The sequence below is a fragment of the Macrotis lagotis genome, chromosome 8 (genome assembly GCF_037893015.1).
Source record: "Macrotis lagotis isolate mMagLag1 chromosome 8, bilby.v1.9.chrom.fasta, whole genome shotgun sequence".
Taxonomy (NCBI): Eukaryota; Metazoa; Chordata; class Mammalia; order Peramelemorphia; family Peramelidae; genus Macrotis; species Macrotis lagotis.
The window spans coordinates 108,518,200-108,541,853 of record NC_133665.1 but is presented as its reverse complement, the minus strand read 5'-3'; the positions used below and the strand labels follow the sequence as shown (position 1 = coordinate 108,541,853).

Here is a 23,654-nt window from a genome sequence, read left to right as displayed (position 1 = left end):
CAATACATATTATAGAAATCCAGGAAAACTTAAGTTCCAGTAGAACACAGGGTGTCCCCAAAATCTTAGTGTGAGTTTAAACTTTAAAAGCTTTAAGAACCACAAAAGTTTTAATAGTTTAAACTTGCATTAAATATTTTTGGGACACCCTGTAAAAATATACTCCTTAAAGATATTTCATTTTGTCTTTGTACCTTACTCTAGAAGTTCCACGTGCACTTGTATATTTGTGTGTGTGTGTGTGTGTGTGTGTGTGTGTGTGTGTGTGTGAGAGAGAGAGAGAGAGAGAGAGAGAGAGAGAGAGAGAGAGAGAGAGATGGAATGTGATTTCATGAGTGTTGGGAACTCCCACAGTAAAGTCCCTTCGTTGATGAAAACTATCAGCTTCTCTGCCATTTACAATCTGAGAATTATCAAGGGCAATGAGAGAGTAAATGAATGACTTGCCTGGCCTTTAGTCCCACATCTCTCAAATATGCTAGACATATTTGGTGTGACATGTAGATATCTTCAATTCAACATTTCCTTAGGAGACCCCATCATGTTTCTCCCCCAACCTACTATCTTTCTTTTGGTCAAGGGCATCACCAAGTTTCATAACCTATGAATAGTCATCCTTGATTCTTCTCTCTTCCTCAACCCTCCCCACTTACTATCTGATTGGTTGCCAAATCTTGATTTTACTTTTATAAAAATCTCTTGTCTTTATACTCTGCTCTCCACTCCTTACCACAATCCCCTTGGTTCAGGTTCTCATCACTTCTTTTCTGGACTATTGAAATAGCTTCTTTATGAGTGTCTCTACCTCAGGCCTCTCTACTTTCTAATCTTGCCAGCTGAGTGTCCAGAGGGTTACCTATTTTTAGAGCTCAGGGTAGACTACATCACTCCAATGGTCAAGAAGCTTTGGTGCCTTCTTACATCTAGGATGAACTACAAACTCCTCTTTGACATCAAAAGTCTTCTCAGTTTGTCATTAAACAGCCTTTTAATGTTGATTCCACATCATTCCCCACATGCCAGTCCCTTTAGCCTACTTAACATTCTCTAGATACAATATCCTATTTTCCCCCTGTACATCTTTGCTCAAGCTTTCTCCTTTTCCTGGTATGCTCTCCTTTTGTGCCTCTTGGGACTCCACTTCCTTTCAATGCTCAACTCAAGTATTTGAGAAAACTTTTCTGATTCCTGTAGTTAATTCCCTGCCCCAATCGTTTTGTAATTATTTGTTTGTGAACAAATGATACACCCCTTAGAAGCAGCTAAGTGGCATGGTGGAAGACCTGAATTCTAATCCAGCCTCAGATGCTTACTAGCTGTGTGAACCTGGGCAAGTCACTTAACCCTGTCTGCTTCAGATTCCTCATCTGTAAAATGAGCTGGAAAAGGAAATGGCAAACCAATCCCAAATGAGATCACAGAGTCAGACATGACTGAAAAGGAACAACAACAAAGAATACCCCTAAGAGAATATAAATCATTGAGGGTATGAACAACTTTTTTTGGATTCTACTGCCTAGCATTATGCTGCTTCACTGCTAGCTAGCCTTGATCAATTGATTCTGGACCTTAAGGCCAGCTCTTCTATCCACCATATCATCTGGTGACATGCTGCCTTGAACATGGGAAATACTTTAATTGAATTATCCAATTCACCTTCACCCCTTATAGAGTCAATGAAAATCTATAAGAGGGAAGAGGTAGTGACGTGTCCTATAGAAATGGAGGTCATATTGAGAGTGGAAAAGTTGAAAACATAAAGTGTGAGGAAATACTAATTAATAAAATGCTTAGAGAAATCTTAGCACACAAAGCAATGCATATGCTCTTGGTAGGAAGTTGTTAAGCATTTCAAATAGCTTATGAAACTATATTAATATATTTTATTTTGGCTAAGGAGAACTGTGGAAAGAGTGTTGGACCTGAATTTGGGAAGACCTGAGTGTAGATCCTGCCTCCGACACTCACTAGCAGTCTGACCTGAGCAAGTTAATTACTGCTTGTCCCAATTTCTTCATCCTCATTTATAAAACTATCTCTCAGGGCCATTGTGAGGCTCACATAAGATATCCTTTGCAAACCTTAAAATCTTATGTAAATGCTAAGCTGTTATTCCAATCATTATCTCTACCCGCTACCTCAAGTTTATGCTCTATTAGCAAAACCTTGATGCTTCCCTTGATGTGAATTCTCTCTCTCTTAATACATACGTTAGGTATAAAGGTCTTTATGAATTGCTGAAAAAGTCATCAATCTGTAACAACCTGGTAATGGACTTATCTGAAATTAGCCAGGATGGTATTTAGACAACAGATATACAATTCATTGATGAAATTAGATTATCTCTAAAGTCCCTTCCAGGTCAAATCAAATATTATAATCATTAAAGTGATTTATTTTTTCCTTGATTCATGTACTTGAAGGGTGTATGGTAACAACAGAATGATAAGTACTGCAAATACGGTGCTAGGATGACAAAATATGTTGTAATTTTAACTGTTGGTTCTTGTTCTTTGTTGCTATGGAAAGAAAAATGGGAATAGTAAAAACATGAAAGAATCAGGGTTACAAGAGGAAGGAGAAGTCAAAATATAAAGAAAGCTTCAAAGGCTATATGCTGGTAGCTCCTGTTCAAACCATATAATAAAGATGAATGAAACAGCTATCCCTGGCCACCTACAGTGCTGGTACTAAACCATTAGGACGTTCTTGCTGTTCAAAGTATAAGAGTTCCACGCTGACCGAGGCAGCTCAGGGTGACCTGATTCCATTCTGTGGTCCCACCAGATTCACTGCAGTTAGTTTCAGCTGAGGCTCTAAAATTTACAACTTTACAACCTAATTTCTCCTAAGGGAGGGAAGCAGGGGACCACTAGGGTCAGAATATTTGATACAATGGCAGATATAATCACTTATTGTATGTTTTTGTTTTTTCCTTTGGCATGAAGGAATCACTCTGGAGGTGGACTGGGAGATGTCTGTGAAATAAATTTTAAAAGACACCAACAAGAATATTAAAAAAAGTAAAAAGTGAGAAAGTCTTAATAGAATTAATAAAATGAATTCAGCCAACTCAGTAACAATAATTCTTTAATCTGCTTGACATTTTAATTCCTAGATGCCCTCTAGACTGCAAATATATGACCTAGAAACTCAGGGGCAGCACACATTTGTAAAGGGAACAAATAAAAGCCTCACAAACATTGATTATTTAAGAGCTTTAAACATTTTTCTTTTTAATGTTGAAAAAGATAAGGTGAATTTCCATTATAAGAGACAAACTTCTCAATTGTTTTTTCCAACCAAGAATAATAAAAGTGATTTTGACAAGTGTTTGTCAATGGGGCATAAAAGAAATAACCAAGAATGCTGTGGTGGTGGTGGCAGTATGTGTATGTGTGTGTGTGTGTGTGTGTGTGTGTGTGTGTGTGTGTGTAAAACACTTTAAGCCCATGTAGTCAAAAATCATTTTTAAAAAAAAAGGTTCTTCCCCTATGGAGTGACATGAGTGAACATGAACATAAGTGAACTACTTTCCCCTTTGCTTCTCACTCTTCTAGTGACAAGTAGAAATGGGAAGGGCAATTCATAACCAATCAATTCATATCTTTAGGATTAGTCTGTCTGATCTGTCTGGCTAAATCACCATCAAATCAAGCTTACAGGGGTCCAGAAGAGTGCTTTAGATAGCCCAAGTGCCTAATTCCATGTACTATGATAGGATTAATTCATCACATATGGACACTTCCTGGGCCTCTTGAGCACAAAGCTTTCATGTTAGAAAGCAAGCAAAAACAGTTAAGTCCATCATGTAGTAGAGGATGGCTCAGTAGGCAAGATGTCGGATTGGCTGATCAGGTTTTGAGGTTTAGTTAGCATATTAATCTATAGGGAAACAACCATTTTTTGTGTCATGGACTGCTGGTGCGGTGTCTGTTGAAGCCTATGGAACCTTCTTGGAATCATGTTTTCAAATGCTTTAAATAAAATGAATAGTATTGTGAAGAAAATTAATTATATTAAAATACAATGATTAGAATATTTAAACAATGAACTCATGAACTTTAGTTTAAGAAACACGAAAAAGGTACTGATCCAAATTAATATGCATATCTATTTTTTTCTAATGATAAATCTTAGAATTTATGGGAAAATAATTAAAGTTGGAATTTGAAAAATAAAAAGGTTTTTATCCATCCATATTTAGGTGTGCTTTGGGAGCTAAAGCTGTATAGGGGGATGAATGTAAATATAGTAAATTCAATTCAATAAACATTTGTTAAATGCATATTATATGCATATAGTCTATGTTTGACCAAAATGCACAGAAACAAAATTAGAATAAAAGTAATACTTATAAGTCTTTAAAATGTGCAAATCACTCTATATACTGTTCATTTACACTTCACAAAAACCCTATAGGGCAGTACCTTTTTTTATTCCTGTTTTATAGCTGAAGAAAATGAGGCTTGCAATTACACAATTAGCTAATGTAAGTGGCTGACTTCAAACCTTAATATTCCTTACCCAGAGAGTCCTTCTAGACTAGGTTGTCATATTTTAACAGCTTGATTCAAATGATGCTAAATACAGTATAATACAATGCCTGGAAGGTTGGGTTTAGTGTGATATTGTTTGGCAGTCTACACTCATCAACATAATCAACTCAAGGTCATTTCCTTCTGTGGATGAGCTGTTGAAGTGAATAAGCCTTTTGCTCTAGTTCTGTTAAAAAAAACCCAAAACAAAACACAAAAAAACTCTCAAACCAATCCAACTATCCTGTCCTGAAGCAGTATGAGGAGCACTAAAAATGTGAGAAATGCTCACAACACAGGTAAAGGTAAACTAACTAGAAGCTCACCAACTTGAAATCAGATGGAATAAAGAAGGTCATATTTGCCATCATCCATATCAATAAGAAACACATGGCACTGGTCACACTGGACTACTGTGAAGATGAGGTCAATTAAAACTAACAGAAATGGAGTTAAGTAAGTACTAAGAAGTTGTTCAATCACCAACTAAAAGTCCCTGTTGGGGTGGCTAGGTCACACAGTGGATAGAGCAACCATGCCTATAAATTGGGAAGACCTGAGCTCAAATCCAGAATCAGACACTATGTGACCTTGGGCAAGTCACTTAATCATGTTTGCCCTAATTTCTTCATGTGTAAAATGATCTCTATCCTTAGGAAATGGCAAACTGTTCCAGCATCTTGCCAAGAAAACCTGAAATAGTCATGAAGGGTCAGGCATGACTAAAATGACTGAACAACAAAAGCAGCAAAAAGGTCTCTGTTACAAGCAAGTCAAATTTCAACATAATCCCTACTAGCATAGCAGCTCCACTGGCTGAAAAACCTTTATGCCAAAATGATTTACAATTAGATGACAGATTTGGAAAAGAAGAGAACTAGAAGTAAACTGTAGCCATTGTTAGGATGTACGGTGGAAGAACCTGCTAGCTATTCAAGGTTCCTTTAGATTTATTTGCTTGCTATAAAAGAGGCAGCAACAGAAAGCATTACAACCATTTACAAGTCTAAAAATTTATTTTCTTACATCATTCAAGGAGGGTAGAGCTAACTCTGCCAAACTTGTTATCGCTAGAGCCAAAGTGAAGCCCTGGGGAGAAAGCCAGTGATCCTAACAACTGCTGCCTGGAAAGCACCACTAAATTAGAACATTTTGGAAATGTGGTCACCAGAGGAAAAAAATTTGCTTTTGTGCCCATTATATAGCTAAATGCCAAGGAGACCTTCTGAATGCTGGAGAGCCCTTTTCTCTACCCCCCTCCTCGGGGGCCCAAAGGCAAGAATTTTTCCAAAGACGCAGCCTTTTCTAGCTCCTAATGACTCTATAAATAACTTGTCAATTTTTAACAATAAAATCAGATTATTAACAACAATGATAATAAAAATGTGAAACCAATATTTTAAAATCCAACATTAAAGGTTCAGAGTTCAGTTCGCTTGTTTCAAGTGTAACATACTTGATTTGACATGGGTATGTCCATGGGCTCTCCTAGGCTAGGCCAGTGGAACATCTCATTTGATCTTCTACTTGGTTTACCCATGTTGGAAAAGCTTTGAGTATGTGGTTGATGATGATCTGTCTCCTGGTTGAGAACCAGACAAATTAAGTTTGGAAAGGGTCATCAATCAGGCTGATTGCAGGATGATGAATTTCTGAAGACCAATAAATTTATCAATAAGCATTTATTAAGGGCCAACTATATTCTATGCTAAAATGGTTAACTATTGGAAATATAAGGATGAAAGTGAGTCCTTGCCCTGAAGAAGTTCAAATTGTACTGGTCATAGGAGTTTTCCACAGCTCGTTTAGTTATTCTTCAATCAATGTCATGCCTTAGAGAAGTCTAGACTCACTTCCTTATGAGTTACTCATGTCTTAGTCTCCTGTTCTTCCTTTTAATAAAATTGTCCTTTTGAAGGTTAGAAATAACCTACTAACTACTACATCTAATTTGTTTCCTTGGAACTTTTTTTTGTTTCTCATTGTTGACAATTTCCCCCTTTCTGGAATTCTCTCCTTTGGAGGCTGCTGAGACACTGAACTACTTTCATTCTTTTCACACATTTCTGGTTCTTTTCCTATTTTCCTCCTACATATATCTGTTTTCCAAGGTTCTGTCCTCAATATTCTCATCATTCAACATTCTCTATTTTGGTTTTCTAATCTATCTTCTAAATTTCAACTGAGCGCAAAAAGCAATAAAACTCTTCCAACCCTATGACCCAGCAATTCCAATTCTAGGCTGATATCCAGAAGAAATCATAAAAAAATGGGAAAAGTCCCACATGTTCCAAAATGTGCATAGCAACTCTTTTTGTAGTGGCAAAGAATTGGAAATTGAGGGAATGCCCATCAATTGGGGAATGGTTGAACAAATTATAGTATAACTTGTTATACCATGTGTATGGCATATATCATATATGGTATATGGTAAAATATCATGGAATACCATTGTTCTATCAGACACAATAAATGATCGGATTCTAGAGAAGCATGGAATTACAGAAACTGATGCTGAATGAAGGGAATAGAACCAAGAGAACATTGTGCACATTAACAACACCATGAGATAATCAACCCTGATGGATGCAGCTTCTCTCAGCAAGTTCAGAGAGCTAGGACAACCATCCTGATCCAGAAGAAGAAAAACATAAAAGAACAAAACAAAACAAAAATCCTTCAGAATATGATGAAGACTACATTCCCTTTTTTATTTCATTCATTCATTCATTCATTGCAAGGCAATGGGGTTAAGTGGCTTGCCCAAGGCCACACAGCTAGGTAATTATTAAATGTCCAAGACTGGATTTGAACCCGGGTACTCCTGACTCCAGGGCCGGTGCTTTAGCCACTGCATCACCTAGCCACCCTACATTCACTGTTTTAAAAAAATATCTCTTATGTATTTATTTCCCTTAATCCTACTTCCTCATGTTAAAAATGACTGATCTGTAAACAAATGTGTATTACAATATTAACCTATTTGCTGCTGAGGGGAGGGGGGAAATAAAATAATAAATATAAATAAATATAAAATAAAAATAAAAAATGAATTTCAATTATTAACCATATAAAATGATTCTCTCTCAATCTCTTGTTTCTAATTCTGATCTGAACATCTTCATTTGGAATTTCAAACTTGGTCTTTCTAAAAGTAATTATCTTCTCCCAAAAATGGATTCTCCCACTTTACTTCTGTTAATGGCTCCATCATTCCTTAAGTCAGTCATATTTAAAACTGAGATGTCATCTTTAAAGTTCTGAGTTTCCCTCTCCCTCAATACCCCAACACATTCAAATTACTGCCAATAAAAATGGATTCTAATTCTGCAAAGTCCCTTACTTTCCATTTCCACACCCACCACTTTAGTTCAGATTTGTCTCTCACCTAGAACATTATGGTCACCTCCTATTTCTTTATCTCTATTTTCTCCCTCTTTCAATTTATCTTAAAAATGCCTCTAAAGGGTTATCTTACCTTCAGTGGTTTTCCATTAATTAATGAATTAAATTCAAACTCCTTGGCCTGGTTGGTATCTGAGGTGCTCTGAGATCTACTCTCAATCTTTCTCCTCTATTTTGTCTCTCTTTACTCCCTTACATATAATCTATGCTTCAATGAAAATGGCATATCCTTATCTTTCTAACATATCCTTCACATTCTATTTTTTTTTAATTTTTAAAGTTTTCATTTTGTTCTGAACTTAAAGAACTAAAATAAGCATTCCCTTCTTTTCTTATCTTTCACCTTTACTAATGCAATTCCTATCATCTGGAATACCCTCTTCTCATATTATGGAAGACCTGGTTTAAGTGCCATCTCCTTCATGGAGCCTTCCTTGATTGAACCTGGCTACATATTCCCTGAAGCATTTTGTACCTTTCTAACATTATTGATACAATAGTATTTTAACTACCCATTTATATGTCTGATTTCCCTTGAGTGTGATCAATTTAAGTTTACCCTTGTATCACCTCATATTTCCTAACAAAGAAGGTCTTTCACTCATTGTATGGGGCCAGTAAATAATTGTGGATTGAATTTAAAACCATCCCTATGTATATAGAGACTTTATTTCCAACTCAGGCACCTATTAGCTGTGTAACTCTGGACAAGTCACTTAACCTTGTTTGCCTCAATTTCCTTTTCTGTAAAATGAGTAAGAGAAGGAAAAGGCAAACTACTCCACTATTATCATCAAGGAAACCCCAACTGGGATCACCAAAAGTCAGACATGACTGAAAAAACTGAACTGGTGTTTTTCACTTAAGAGAACCAAGAACAAGGAGAATTGAACAGAATTAATTAACAGCAGTTTTCCAAATGCAACATGTTCTGTGGGACCTATAGGACATTCATCTAAACTTTTGTAGGGATAAAGGCTGTATTCTGCTTTAAGCTCACTCAAAAGTCAGAAGGAAAACAATTGGACACTTAAGACATACCTACACAGGATCCCCCACCCCATTTCCCATAATAGTTGATCATTCTGAAATTCCATTGATGTTCCTCTAACAAGGTAAAACCAAGGGTTTGAGGTAGTTATCACTTATGATGTCTAGCTGAAACTTCCTCTTCTAGCCCTACAAATACAATTGGAATTTGGTTGAGACCACACTATGGAGGGAGAACTCTTCCTCTCAGCATTTGTTAGCCTGAGCACCAAATTCAATATATCAATATATATCAATATTTTCTATTCAAAAGCCATCTATCCATCACTGAATAGGCAGGTACATCTCATTGAGTCAGAAATGTCTGACTCTTTAGGACCCTATTTGGGGTTTTCCTGGCAAAAACATTGGTGTGGTTTGCCATTTCCTTCTCCAGCTCATTTTATAGATCAGGAAACTGAGGACCAAATGACTAGTCACTCAGCTTGCAAGTGTCTGGGATAGGATTTAAATTAATGAAGATGGGTATTCCTGGTTCCAAGCCCAGTATTCTATTCACTGTGCCACTTAAGCTGTCTTCCTAGCTGAGTTAATAGGGCACTTCAAAGATGAATCAGAAGACATCATGTAAGTCAAATCCCTAACACCTTGATCACCACTTCCCTTCAGACCTGGACAGATATAGTCTTGATTCCAAGAGACCTTGGAATAATCATGTTCCCCAGACCACTGTCTCTACTTCTAGTCCAGTCCCAGAATCCATCATTCAGATAAGCAACCCTTGTAAAGATGTGACCTGGCAACTCTACCTCCTCAGCAGCAACACCTGCTTAAGAATCAAAAAAGAAGGCTATCGAATGGTTCAGTACCAGAAATGAATAGTTAAAGAAGATGCAATGATATCTATTTTGCCAGTATATTTTAAGTATCATGGGACCATCTTATAAGCCTCACAGCTGAAACCTGCTATAAGTAGCATCTTCCCTACTAAACTGAAAGTGTCTTGAGTTTAGGGACTTACCTTGTTTTTTTTTTTTTTCTATTTGTACCACATTGCTTTGTACACAGTAAGACCTTAATAAATGCTTTTATATTCATTTGATCAAGGTAGAATACAACTGTCCATTTCCAACTCATTTGATACTACTTAGTTAGATGGGGCACAACCAACAAAAGAGAAGCTGATCTGGCGGTTGTTTCCTCAACACTGATAAGTAATGAAGAAATACTGATGGCTCAGATTTTCTGGAGCGTTTGACTTTAAATAACTTCTAACACAAATCTGTTTAAAATAAGCAATCCCTGAAAAAGGAAAAGAAGCCTCAATGGAAAATTCCCAGACAAGCAATTTAACAAGTAATATAATCTTCTTTTTTTTTGAGGTTATTGAAACTGGCAAAATTAATGCATATCTTGGCAAGATGTTTTTCTTAAGGATAGTTTTATTTTGAGCATTGGTAGGGTCCTTAAAATTTAATGATGACCACCAATATTCTGGAAATATTTACAACCTCAGAGAAGTTTTGGTGAATAAGAGAAAGAAATTTTTGTCTGAGTTTGTTTTTAGAGTACAGCATCCATAGAGAGCAGGGCCTGGAGTTAGGAAGACCTGAGTTCAAATCCAGTCTCATACACTTACTAGCTGTGGGACCTAGATAAGTCACAACCCTATTTGCTTCTGTTTCCTCATCTGTCAATGAGCTGGAGAAGGAAACAGCAAGCCACTCCAATATCTTTGCCAGAAAAATCCCAAATGGGGTCACAAAGAATCTACAACAGCAAGTAACCTACAGAGGTACTTGGATGATGGACACAAGTGATAAGTTGTGCATATCTGGAGTTGATTTCCTTATCATATCAACAATTTGTTAGAATTGCAAGCAGGTACTTCCTATTCTATTTGTGTGGTCTTATCTCTTCAGTTTTGTTTCTGGAACTGCTTTTTCCAAAAAGGACCTCAAATATTGCATAGTCTGCCTAGTTGCCATTGGCAACTGTGGCTACCTTGTACTCAGGAAGGAGTGGAATTCGTCACTAAACATTGGCAATAAATGTATAAATCTAAGTATTTATTAATATTACATGAAATCATTGAATATCTATGAATATCTTATTTTAGACCCACAACAATAGCAATGTTTGTAAACTCCTTGAAAACAGAGGTCATATTTAATCTAACTTTCCAAATAAAAAATGTAGAGTCCCTAGTTGATCATTGAGATCATAGGTTTAGAGCTGAGAGGAAATTTAGAGAGACTATTTAGTGTACCACACTTGTTTTACTGAAGAGGAAATTGAGGCCCATTGGCAATGAAATGACTTGCTTAAAGTCACACAGAGAGAAAATGGCAGAGCCAGCATTTCAATACACATGTCTTCTAACTTCAGACCCAGACTTTTTTCACCACACTCCGATGCTTCAGTTGGTAATAACATCCCCTACTTGCTGATAAATAACTTTATAAATACTTTAACTTTACAGTAACTGAATTATTTCAATTGTGCTTGAAAATGAAAAATGATCATAGATATAGAGGGAGCAGGATAAGGGATTTCTTCATTGGTTCCGCTTGTCAAGTCTCTAGACTATTTCCCTTTTAGATCAACTGAAAGTTGTTTGGTAACAAGGCACAGGGCTAGGTAGAGAACAGGGGCTTGTTGGTATTGGAATAATTATTATCATTATTTTTTTAATAGGGCAATGGGGTTAAGTGGCTTGCCCAAGGCCACACAGCTAGGTAATTATTAAGTGTCTGAGGCAGGATTTGAACTCAGGTACTCCTGACTCCAGGGTCAGTGCTCTATTCATTGCACCACCTAGCCGCCCCTAATATTGGAATAATTATCTTAATATCTCTTGGTTTTTATATTGATTCTGGTTTCCCTCTCAGTAGAAGTACTTCTTTTTTCAAAGCAGGTAGCCCCTCAAGGCTGGGGCTTTTGTAGTTTTATTCAACTTCTGTATTGGATTTTTAAAAATAGGGCTTTTCATAGGAATGACCAACTTGCACTTTTATAATAAAGTAGGCATTTATCTCTCCATTTAATTTCTTAGCTCTTCACTTTTGTTTCCTGGCATATTTCCATGACTGCTTCACTTCTCCTCATAGGGTACTTATGTTTTGCTTGTCTGTGTTGGAAACAAAAATGAAAGCTCTTAATCACCAGCAACCTGACAAGCCCCCGATTAATCTGTTCTGGAATCAGCATAGCACAAGCTGCTCTAGTTTTTGGTACAATTCCTTATTATTCCTTAGGGTCAAGAAGAAAACGGTGAGGTCTGTCTCTAGTACTGCATCTTCCTCTAGGAAATGAAAATGTTCCTCAGCGTGAGGGAAGAAAACACAGTGGTCTAACCCTGAGGGGGCATTATTGAAACATGGATAGCATGTTGACTCCTTTTTTAGGAGTCTGCTCTGGCCAAGGCTTCTCCCCTGTATGACCTGAATAAGTAGCCAGTGAATTTCTGGGTCTCTGGATGTGGAAGAGAACTCTGTAATATAGTGGATAAGACATACTGGACATACTGGTAGAAGTCACTGGTAAGACCCTTGCAGGTAAAATCCTGCAATAGGTTTTGCTGTTCATTTATCTGATTAGTATGTCACTTTAATGCTAGCAGAAAAGACACTGTAAAAGATTCATCATCTAACTTCAGGTACATTGATTTTTACTCCAGTTAACACCTCTTTCTGTTGCCCATTTTGTTTTCCTTTCTATGCATCCTGATGACACACACACAGTGTATATCTGAAAAAGCCTAGCTCCATATAAATGGAACCTGGGCTTCTATGTGTATGCTCGGTTCTAACATGGAGATGCTCTTGAGAAGTCTTTTGAGAATGTCCACTGTGCCTAACATGGAGCCCATTGCATCTCTTACCATGTGAGTAGAGGCATCATCTTTTGAGTAACTCCTTGAGTTTTTAAAACTGGTGAAGCTGAACTAACTCATCCCTTTTCAGCTGTGTTCTTTTCCACTCCTCTCTTCCTGCTACTTTTTTCCCCATTGTCCTTATCTGCTGTATCTAAAGGGTAAAGATGCAAATTCACCCACAGCAAAGATGCCATGAACTGAAAATGGAGACAAGGGAAGGAACTGTGTCTTTCTCTATTCCCTTTTATCCTAGCTCTGAGAACTGGGTTTGGGGGGTGTTTGTTTCTGTTTTGGGTAGGTGTGTACTTCTCAGTTTCAGGTGCTGAAGGTCATCCTCATGGACCTGAAAGTTCAAACCATAGCAACCTGGGAGCCAGGATTGTAGGTAGGATGGTGAAGCTAGGCAGATATGGAAACTTTAAGAAGCTGGGCAATCTGGAACTAACATTCAAAGCATGCTTTGGACTTGGAACTGGGGCTGAGCTATACAGAAACTTAGATAAGCTGTGAATGCAATTCCCTCCAGAGGCTGAAGTGAGACAAAGAGGGATGTAGGATTACGCCTCTCATATGTTGGGGAGTACATTTATATATGTGGGATTACATATTTTTGAAGGAGATATTCCTTTATAAAAGAATATCCAATTATTAGTAGTTAAATGGAACTGGAATGTGGGGACCACTATCTACAACTGAGGTAGTAACAATGGTGGAAAATGGGAGGATACCTCCATCCCCCTTAAGGGTCCTGGAGAAGCCTGGGGGAGGAGTGAAATTTAGCATACTCAACTTTAGGTGATGGTTCCTTCCTAACCCATACCCATCTTCCTTCCTATTTTTTTTTGGGGGGGGGAAGGAAAATCATCACAAACCAGAACTTCTAGCCTGGAATGAGAGGAATAATTTCAGGAATATTGGGCATTTTTTTTTGCAAGGCAAATGGGGTTAAGTGGCTTGCCCAAGGCCACAAAGCTAGGTAATTATTAAGTGTCTGAGACCGGATTTGAACCCAGGTACTCCTGACTCCAGGGCAGGTGCTTTATCTACTGCGCCACCTAGCCGCCCCTGAATATTGGGCATTCTTAAGAAATGAGGCAAACCCTTGCAAAGAGAATTTTTACTGCATTGTTTTTTATTTATTTTTATTATTATCACTTTAACATAACCTGACAACAGATACAACCTCAAAAGTAACATGACTCCTTTGATGTCAAGAAATCTAGGTGGAAGTCTAACAGTGTCCTGTCAAGAGGTCTGTGTGCTCAATCAACACAAAAAGGAATATGTGCCAGGAGATTACATGGTTGAACAATAAGAAATGAATTATCTTGGGGGTTCTTTGGAAATCTTAGATACTAGATGAATCCAATTCCAAGGGTAGGTAGGAACAGTGGTAAGGTGAGACAATATTATAAAATAAAAAGTCAACAATAAGACTGCATTTGCTCTTTGGGGGGGGGGGAGGGAAATCTAGTATATGTGAGGTATACAATTTTTTCTTACTCCAGAGATGAGAGCTCTTCTTCTACAGCAGATGTCTAGCCTCTTTATGGGAAAATGACATGAACATAGAAATGGTTAGAGATAACAGACTTTGGGATGCATTTGCAACAGCTGCAAGCAGTCAATACAATAGACCCTCACCTGATGACAGAAATGAAAGTCTTTCTACCTGAGAAGTGAAGACCTTATAAATCACTTGCTTGGTAGTATTCTAAGAACTAGATTTCCAGTTTAGATCAGATAATTACATAACTACATTCAGGTACTATTATGGCTACTCAAGATATCTTGCAGAAAGAAATAGCCCCTATTTTTTTCTAGAGATATGATGAAGAATCAAGAAATTTGGATTTAATGTAGCTAAATATAAATTATGACAAGAAGTTGCTGCTTCTGACTTGGCTCTCGTAATAAAACAGGTGAACAGATGTATATAGAAACAGTTTAGAGACATAGCTGCTAGACTTCATATACACACTAGCTTTTAACCTGAGTTCTAAAAATATTTCAGAAATGACTACTTATATGTGGGATGGGAGTGGAACACTGAAAGTGTGAATTTTAAATATTTTCATAGCACATGAGGTTTGACTACAAAGTAATGTTAAAAATCAACTTTTAAAAAACACACCAGGATTTATTACTTCCAAATGAATGTTGTTCCCTTCAATGAAGGAACCCTGTTAGATTCTGTCCTTAATTAGTGTTACCAAAAAGATGCTGCAAGCAGATTTGGGACATCCTCAGTGCTGATGATCTCTGTCCTCATTGCTGGAAACATCCAAAAACCATTCAGCATAAAGTATGCTGAAGATAATGGACTAAATGGAATCATATTTTAGAGGGTTCAAAATGAGCTATTGCTCACTTTGATGTAAAGTACCGAGGATGAGTTTTTTGGCATGGTCATTTAATCATAAAAGGTTACAACTAGACGAGACTTGAGAAATAATTAACCCACTCATTTTACCGATGAAGGAATGGTTCCAGAGAGGCTAAATTATTTGCCCATGGTCTCATAGCTGCTAAGAGATGCCTGCTCACTCCACTATCCACCACTCTTATTATAAATGGTTCTGAAACTCAACTACAAAATGTAAATTATTTTTCTTTACTGTTCTATCCTATTCTTCTGGCAGTTGATTTCCCTCACTTGATATCTTTACACAAAGTTGCACCAGTCTATAGGCAATGCTACATATTTAATTTAAATCAACACTTTATTTGTGGCTATTTCTTAGTTATGTTTTCCTGACCATTGATGTTTTTGACTGTCAGACTTATGAGAGCTGGAAAAGCACACTGTTGAATTGAGATTATTGATTTTAAACACTATCTATATTAATTTTCTTATTTAATGCCAAGTCAATCAAGCTACTAAAAGATAATTTTTAAGTTTGAAAAAATAACATTAAAATCTCTCCAGAAGAACAAAAAGGCAAGAATTTCCAGGGAAATACTGATTAGCAGTACCATATTCAAGTTAAATTTCAAAATAGTAATCATTAAAATAGTTTGATACTGATGAAAATGTAGAGACATTGATCAGTGCATCAGACTAGATATTTAGCATGCTAAACTATTAATATTCAGTTCATGTAGAGACCCCAGTTACTGGGATAAAACTGCAAGGAAATTGGAAAGCTGATTGGCAAAAATTAGTTTTAGTATACCTCACACCATATACTATGATAAACTCCAAATGGAAACACAACCTGGATATAAAAGATTATGTCATAAATAAAATAAGAGGGATAGTTTCAGGAAAACATAGGAAGACTTCTATGAATTGAAAAAAAATGAGCAGGATCAGAAGAATGATGTATACAGTAAAAACAATATTGTAAAGATGATCAACTGTGAAAGACTTATTAATTCTGATTAATAATGATCCACGCAATTCCAAAGAGTTCATGATAAAAAAAAATGCTATCTACCTCAAGAGAAAGAACTGACAGATTTAGAGAATGGATTGAAACATATCTTTCATAATTTGTCTTGCTGCTTCCCTCCCCAATTTCTAGAATATGGCTAATTATAGAATTATATTTTGCATGACTTTATATGTATAATAGATATAGTATTCATTTTTGCCTTCTCATTGAGTGGGGTAGAGTAATGAGAGAGAGAATTTAGAACAAAATAAAAATAAAACTTAAAAAGAAAAGAATGAGAGGAGCAAAGAAGAAATGACATTTTAGATATTATAGACAAAAAACTTGAGACCAAGCAAAGGATGGCTAGAATCATAGAAGATAAAACAGATTTTAATTATATGAAATTAAAAAGGTTTTACACAAACAAATCCAATTTAGGTAATGTTAGAAGAACAACAACTAACAGAAAAATCTTTGCAGCAAATTTTCCTGATAAAGGTCTCATTTTCAAGATATAAAAGGAACTGAATTCTAAATGATAAAAGCCACTTCCCAATTCATAAAAGGTCAAAAGATATAAACAGGTAGATCTAAAAAAAAAAAAGAAATCCAAACCATCCATAACATAGGGAAAATGCTCCACATTATTTATACTTTGATAAATGCAAATTAAAGCAACACTTGGGTTCTTCTAAAAAGACCTATTGGAGGTGCTTCAGGAAAATAGGCACATCAGTATACTGTAGGCAGAGCTGTAAATTCTACTGCCATTCTGGAGTCAATTTGGAACTATTTATCCAGGAAGATCTTTACCAGGATATATATACTATATATACTAAATGAGCTAAAATAAAAAGGAAATGAGCTAAAATAAAAAGGAAAAGATTCTATACAAAATATTTATATAAGCTTTTTTTTTGTGATGACAAAGAACTGGAAACTGAGTGATCATTAATTAGGGAATGGTTGAACAAATTTTGGTACACTATTGTACCAAAACAAATTTTGGTACACTATTGTAAGAAAAGGATGGTTTCAGAGAAAACTAGAAAGACTTATATGAAATGAACACTTAAGTAAGCAGAACCAGGATTATAATGTATATAATAATAATAATAATAATAATAATAATGATGATGATGATACTGTAAAGAAAAACAACTTTGAAAGAAAGACTTCAAAACTTTGATCAGTGCAATGATCCACAATGATTCTAGATAATGAGGAATACTACCTACTTCTTAACAGAGAGCATATGGGCTAAATATACAGAATGCAATGTATTCTTGGACATAACCGATATGAGAATTCATTTTATTTTTCTTGACTATGGATATTTTTTCCAACAGTTTTTCTTTTCTCTTTTTAGGGAAAGTGTGGGAAGGAGAGAAAATAAATGCTTGTTATTTGGAAGGGGAACCTCAAAACCTATGTTCACAATGCCCTTGAGTTCTTTATACAGAACTAAAAAATCTTTATCAAAGAGTCTAGGTTCACATGAGGACCAGCAGAAAGAGTAGCAAGTTCAAGGGACAGGTCTATAATGTTTAATAAAAGCTAATAGAATTCAACTGGCTGAAGCTACATCCTATGCCAAATGAGTTCCAGGGGAAAGATACATTAACAGAATTCGACCCTTGAAAGCAGGTTGTAGCATCTCTCCAATTACACACAGGTAACAGAAATTTATATAGTGACCTAGTGTATCACATTATAATAAAACTTCCTTTCTTGTTATCTGCCCAAGAGGTAACACTTTTTAAACATATTATGCAAATGAGATATTAGTTAACATTAAGAAGTCTGAATGTTCTTATTTATTTTATACCATCCACTCTGTTAGATAAAAAACCATCATCTTTCTCTAATTCCATCCCTCATTCTTTTACTGCTGAGTCAAAGGGAATGAACAATTTAGCAACTTTACCCACATAATTCAAATGAATTTCCACAATGTTTGGACCACTTCACTGCTCCACCAAAAGTGTATTAGTTCACCTAATATCAAACGATATCTCCAACCTTAGATATTTTATGTTTTTTATTATCTTTGTTGATGGGTGTAAGGTGAAATTACAGACTTGTTTTATGTGTATTTATTATTTTATTTGTATTCTCCTTAATAATAAATGATTTGAAGCATTTCTGCATGGTTAGTGAGAGTTTTTTATTTCTTCTTTGGAACACTGTTCATACCCTTTGCTCATCTATCTACTATGGAATGGTTTATCATATAAATTTATGTCAATTCTCTATACATCTTGTAAATTGAACTTTTCCAGGGATATTTGCTAAGATTTTTTTCTTCCACCTGATGGTTTTCTTCTTATTTTAGGTCCATTGATTTTATGTAGTCTTATACCAAACTATTTTGTCTTTTTTGATTAGTAACATAATAGTGAAAGGTACCTTCTTCCACAATCCTGTAATTTTTCATGATGAAGTGGAAAGACCTGACACCACTGGAGTTGTCCTCCTCCTCTTGTGTTCTACTCAACTCCTATATGGTTATATGGTTCCAGGTTAACCACTCATTTGGTTTGATTGCTCACATTGTTTGGATGAGGTGAGAAGTAGCAATGCTATTCCTTCTAGTGAGATAGTGGATCATCACGCCTTATCATCTGCCTTGCATCTGTTCCCACCTAAAGTATTTATGTAACTTAAGAACCCTAAGACCTTGCCATCCATTGTTCTATTATGCCTTTAAAATTTCCTTTTTTTAATTTATTATCTATCTTAACTAGTATGTGAACTCCTTGAGAGCAGAGGCTGCTTTAATTTTTCTATCTCTAGCCTCAACAATTAGTACAGTGCTTGGTCCATGATGATGTCGTTCAGTCTTTTTCAATTGTGTGTGACTCATTGTGACCCCCCCCTCCATTTGGGGTTTTCTCAGTAAAGATACTGGAGTGCTTTACCATTTCCTTCTCTAGCTCATCTTATAAATGAGGATCAGAGGCAAACTGGGTTAAGTGACTTGTCTAGAGTCACACAACTATTAAGTACCTGAAGCCTTATCCGAACTAAGCAAGATGAGCCTTCACTTTAATTCTCTGAGTCACCTAGCATCAATGCATAGTATGCACTATAATTTTTTAATAGATTCTATTATTTATTCATTCATATAGTATGAGATGTTGGTCAAGCCCATTTTTTTCAATTCCACTCAAGCAAGGAACATTTATTGGACTCCTCTTATGTGCAAGACACTATGGGATACACATAAAAAATGAAGTAATCTATACTTTCGAGGCTCAAAAGAGCATAGATCTAGAACTGGAAGGGACTTCAGCAACCACCCCAAGTCCTTCATTATGCAGCTAGGTGATGCAGTAAAGACCTGTGTTCAAATCCTGCCTCACATGTAGATAAGCTGTGTGCCTATGGATGAGTCTCTTGATTTTTGCTTCAATTCTGCCTGCCTCTATGTCTTCATCTGTAAAATGGAATTAATAACAGCACTGACTTGTTATATTTATTTCATAGTGCATAGCATCTGGTAGGTGGCCAAGAAATGCTTGTTCCTTTCTCTCCTCATAGATGAAGAAACTAAGGTCCAGGTGAAGTTAAGGGACTTTCCCTCAGCTCACACAGGTAGAAAGAAGTAAGATTTGAACCCTGGTCCTCCATTTACAGAACCCAAAGCTCTTCCCATTGTACTATCTGTCCAAGGCTCAGTTTACTTATCTGAAAAGGAGGGGCTCAGAGTATCTCTAAGGTGTCTTCTGGGTCTGAAATCTGTGAGGATTGAGGGCTTTAGATGACCTGAAATATCCTTGGATCTAAGACTCAATCTGTATTAGTGTTTTGCATTCTGTTGGGGAGCATGTTTTACAAAGGCATCTTAGAGAAAGGCACTCCACATTTGTGAGGGAAATGAGGTTGGCTCTGAAAAAGAACCCTCAGCAACTGAGGCTACTTCCTGGTGAATTCTGGCTCCATGCTGCTGAGTGATTCAGTCTGTGGACGGTGTTGGCAATGGGCCACCGGGCATTACAGGGCTTATGGATGAGCTATTTCTGCATTTACTGGGTTTCCATATAAATACAAAATGGGATAAAATTACTACCTATCACCTGAGCTAACTACACTTTAACAAATAATAACAACAAAACCTTAATAAAAGATATCCCAAAATCCAAAGCATTGCCTGGGTTCCTTGGAGGTTTGTTATCTTAGCGCCTGAGAGACTTGGGGTGTGACAGGCAGAGTCAAGTCTGTGGTGAAAGATAATGAAGCTGGAGGGGAGGGACGGGGTGGATAGAGCTCTTTTTAGAATACACTGGTAGAGGTAGTGAAAATAAGGTGTGACCATGGAAAAAGTCTCAATCTTTCCAAGTTTGGCTTCCTTTTCTTAAAATGAAAGAAGTGTATTGGTATCACCTACTCCACTGGTTATTTTGAGAATTAAACAAACTAATGTAACTAAAGCATTTTTAAACCTTATTGAACAAAGTAAATAGCAGTTGCTGTTGCTATTATTCTAAATGTATAGAAAAAAATCAGAGAAAGCTTTTTATAGTGAAATGTGTTTCTTAAAGAATTAAGAGAGTTCTTTGTAGAGGAAACAGGAAACAAATTTCTATACTGACTCTTCTTCACCCTCTGCTCCCCCCCCACTATTATTTGCACAATCAGTATTTATTAGAGTGGCAACCAACATTGAGTATTTGATTCATAAAAATTTCATCACTTTTAGGTCTTGCTTCTTCAGAAAGAAATGGGTGATTTTTTTGTAGATGATAGAAAGGTAGTCTCAATTGCCAAAAATTCTATTAAGGTCAGGGGCCCTTTTATCCTTTTTTTTGTGCTATGTAGAACAGATGAGCCCAGGCTTCTAAGCTAATGTTTCTAAACTAAAGGAAGTTGATTTGAATTTTATAAACTAAACTTGTTGAAATCTAGTACAAGTAGGAAGCTTGATGGCAACCAGGTTACATTTTTAGAAAAAGTGGTAGAGCTTATACAGTGTAGCTGTCAGTGCTGCCAGGAAGGAGAATTAGATAGTTCTATGCCAGGGAAGGTGAGCTTTGTTCATGTAGTCTTTTTACCTGCATGGCACCTTGCTAGGCCCAGGGGTAAAGAGGGAAATATAACAGGACCTCTTCTCTAGAAGCTTTCTTTCTTTTCTCTCTCGCTGGCTGTCAATCTGTCTATCTAAATCTATTTAAACATTTTTGTTTTTTGAAGAAGGAAAGCAATGCTAAGTACTAAAGGTATCAGAAAAGGGGATCAGAACAGTGTAGCCCAAATCAGATTAAAATGTAAGTGGCAAATATTTAACAAAATAAATACAAATATAATAAAACGCAGATAACATTGTTTTTAAAAACTAAATCAACATGCAGCCTGCAGGGATCCTTCAGTATATGTTTTAGTGGTGCCAAACAGGGAATTTGACAGCACTGATAGAAGCTGGTGCTTGAGCTGAATGTTGAAGGTAATTAGGGATTGTAAGAAGTGAAGGTGAGGAGAGAATTTATTATAGGCTTAGAGGATAAACAATGCAAGCAAAGGCAAGAAAGAAAGGAGGGAGGAATGGAGGAAAGAAGGAAGGAAGGAAATTAATTATAGGTGCCAGGCACATCTCTTGTAGCATGAAGACTTTACAAATATTAATTCACTTTATTCTACACTGGAAGGTACATGTGATTTTCATTCCCATTTTATAGATGGAGACACTAAATCAAACAAAGGTTAAGTGACTTGCCCAGGGTGATACAACTATTACGTGAGACTGAATTTGAACTCAGGTTTTCCTGACTGTAGGACCAGCTCTCTATCCACTGTTGTGTCAGGGATGAGGGACAATAAGATTACAAAGATAATTAGAAATGAGACTAGAAAAGTAAATATGGGCCAAGGCCAAAAGAACTTTGGATGCCAAACAGAGTAGTTTATATTTGATTCTAGAGATGATGGTAACTAAGATTATAATGAGTGGGGGGAATGATATAGTTAGATCCACACTTTAGGAAAATCATTTTGGCAGGTTTGATGAGGATACTTTGGAATCTGAAGAGATGAAGCATGGAGACCAATTAGAGGCTATTGCATTTGTCCAAGTAAGAAATTATGAGTCTTAAACTAGAGTTGGGTAATTGAATGGAAAGATAGGTAGGATGTGAGAGATGTCATAGTAACAGCTATCTCCTTGACAATGTTTTTTGAGCACTTTTGCTATTTTCTTAGGTGTGTCTCTTTCTTTAAATAATTTATTTTTAACATTCTTTTTTAAAAAATTGAATTTTAAATTCTCTCCCTCCTTCCTACCCCTTTCCCACACATTGAGAAGGCAAGAAATGTGATATCAGTTATGATATGTGAAGTTATATAAAATACATTTTTGTATTAACCATTTACCCAAAAAGCTGCCCCCCCAAACCAAAAGCAAAACCAAAACAAACTCAAAAAAGATAAATAAGGAAAAAAATTATCTACAATTTTCACTCAAAGTTTATCAATTCTCTCTCTGGAGGCAAATAACATTTTTCATCATGAGTCCTTTGTCTTAGATCAGTGTATTTGATCAGGGTAGCTAAGTCACTTATAGTTGATCATCAATATGATATTGCTGCTACCATGTACAATGGTCTTATGGTTCTACTCACCTCACTTTGCATCAGTTCATGCAAGTCTTTCCAGATTTTTCTGAAATTATTCTGCTCATCCTTTCTTATAGAACAATCATATTCAATCACAATAATATATTAGGTGCGCCTCTTGGCAAAGTTTGTGAGACTCTGGCAATCTGACATTCAAGACCTAAACCTTTTAGAGGGCAAAAAGCTGAGCTTATTCCAATTTCATCTTTGTATCCTGAGAAAAAAGGCATACTTGCATGCAGTAAAACAAATATTTCTTCAACTGAATTCAAACACTACCTTTTCTATTATAGAAGATGATAATTGGGTAGAGGAGAGATCCATAGCCTTGAAGGTTTTCTAAAATAGATTTTGACATATGAATGACTTTGCAAGTCAAATGAATTATCTCCATATGCACAGAAGTAACAAGAGTTGAATTATTTAGTAAGGTCAAGTGTTCTGAAAGCTAAAGTAGGGAGGGGGACATCAAAGACAGGATCATTTAAGGACTGGTCAGAGGAGACAGCTCAGGAAAGATTTTTCTGGAAATTGGTATTGTTTTTAAAGATAGCATCACTGCTGGATTGGGGAAAAACAGAAACCAGAGGGAGGAAAGATCTTCTATGGAACTCCCTAAGACTAACAGGCACTTGTTAGAAAATAATATATTGGGTGCACAAGCTGAATATCTTGGTAATGAGAAAATCAGATGATTAAAAAAAAGAATAAAGCATTTGAAGTACCCTTTAAGAGACTCTAAAGACTAGAATAACAGCACTGAGAAGATACAGTTATGAAATACACAGAAAATGTGGATAAACAGATACCAAAAAGTCTAAGATGTTGGCTTAGCCATCAGGGTGTCCAAAAGTGA

The 23,654-nt window shown here is 36.3% G+C and overlaps 1 protein-coding gene across 6 annotated transcripts in view; it reads right to left on the bottom strand.

Annotated features, from left to right (window-relative positions):
• Positions 1–23,654, bottom strand: part of DOCK3 (dedicator of cytokinesis 3) — a 496,213-nt gene that overhangs the window by 166,876 nt on the left and 305,683 nt on the right. The gene's annotated exons all lie outside the window — the stretch shown is intronic.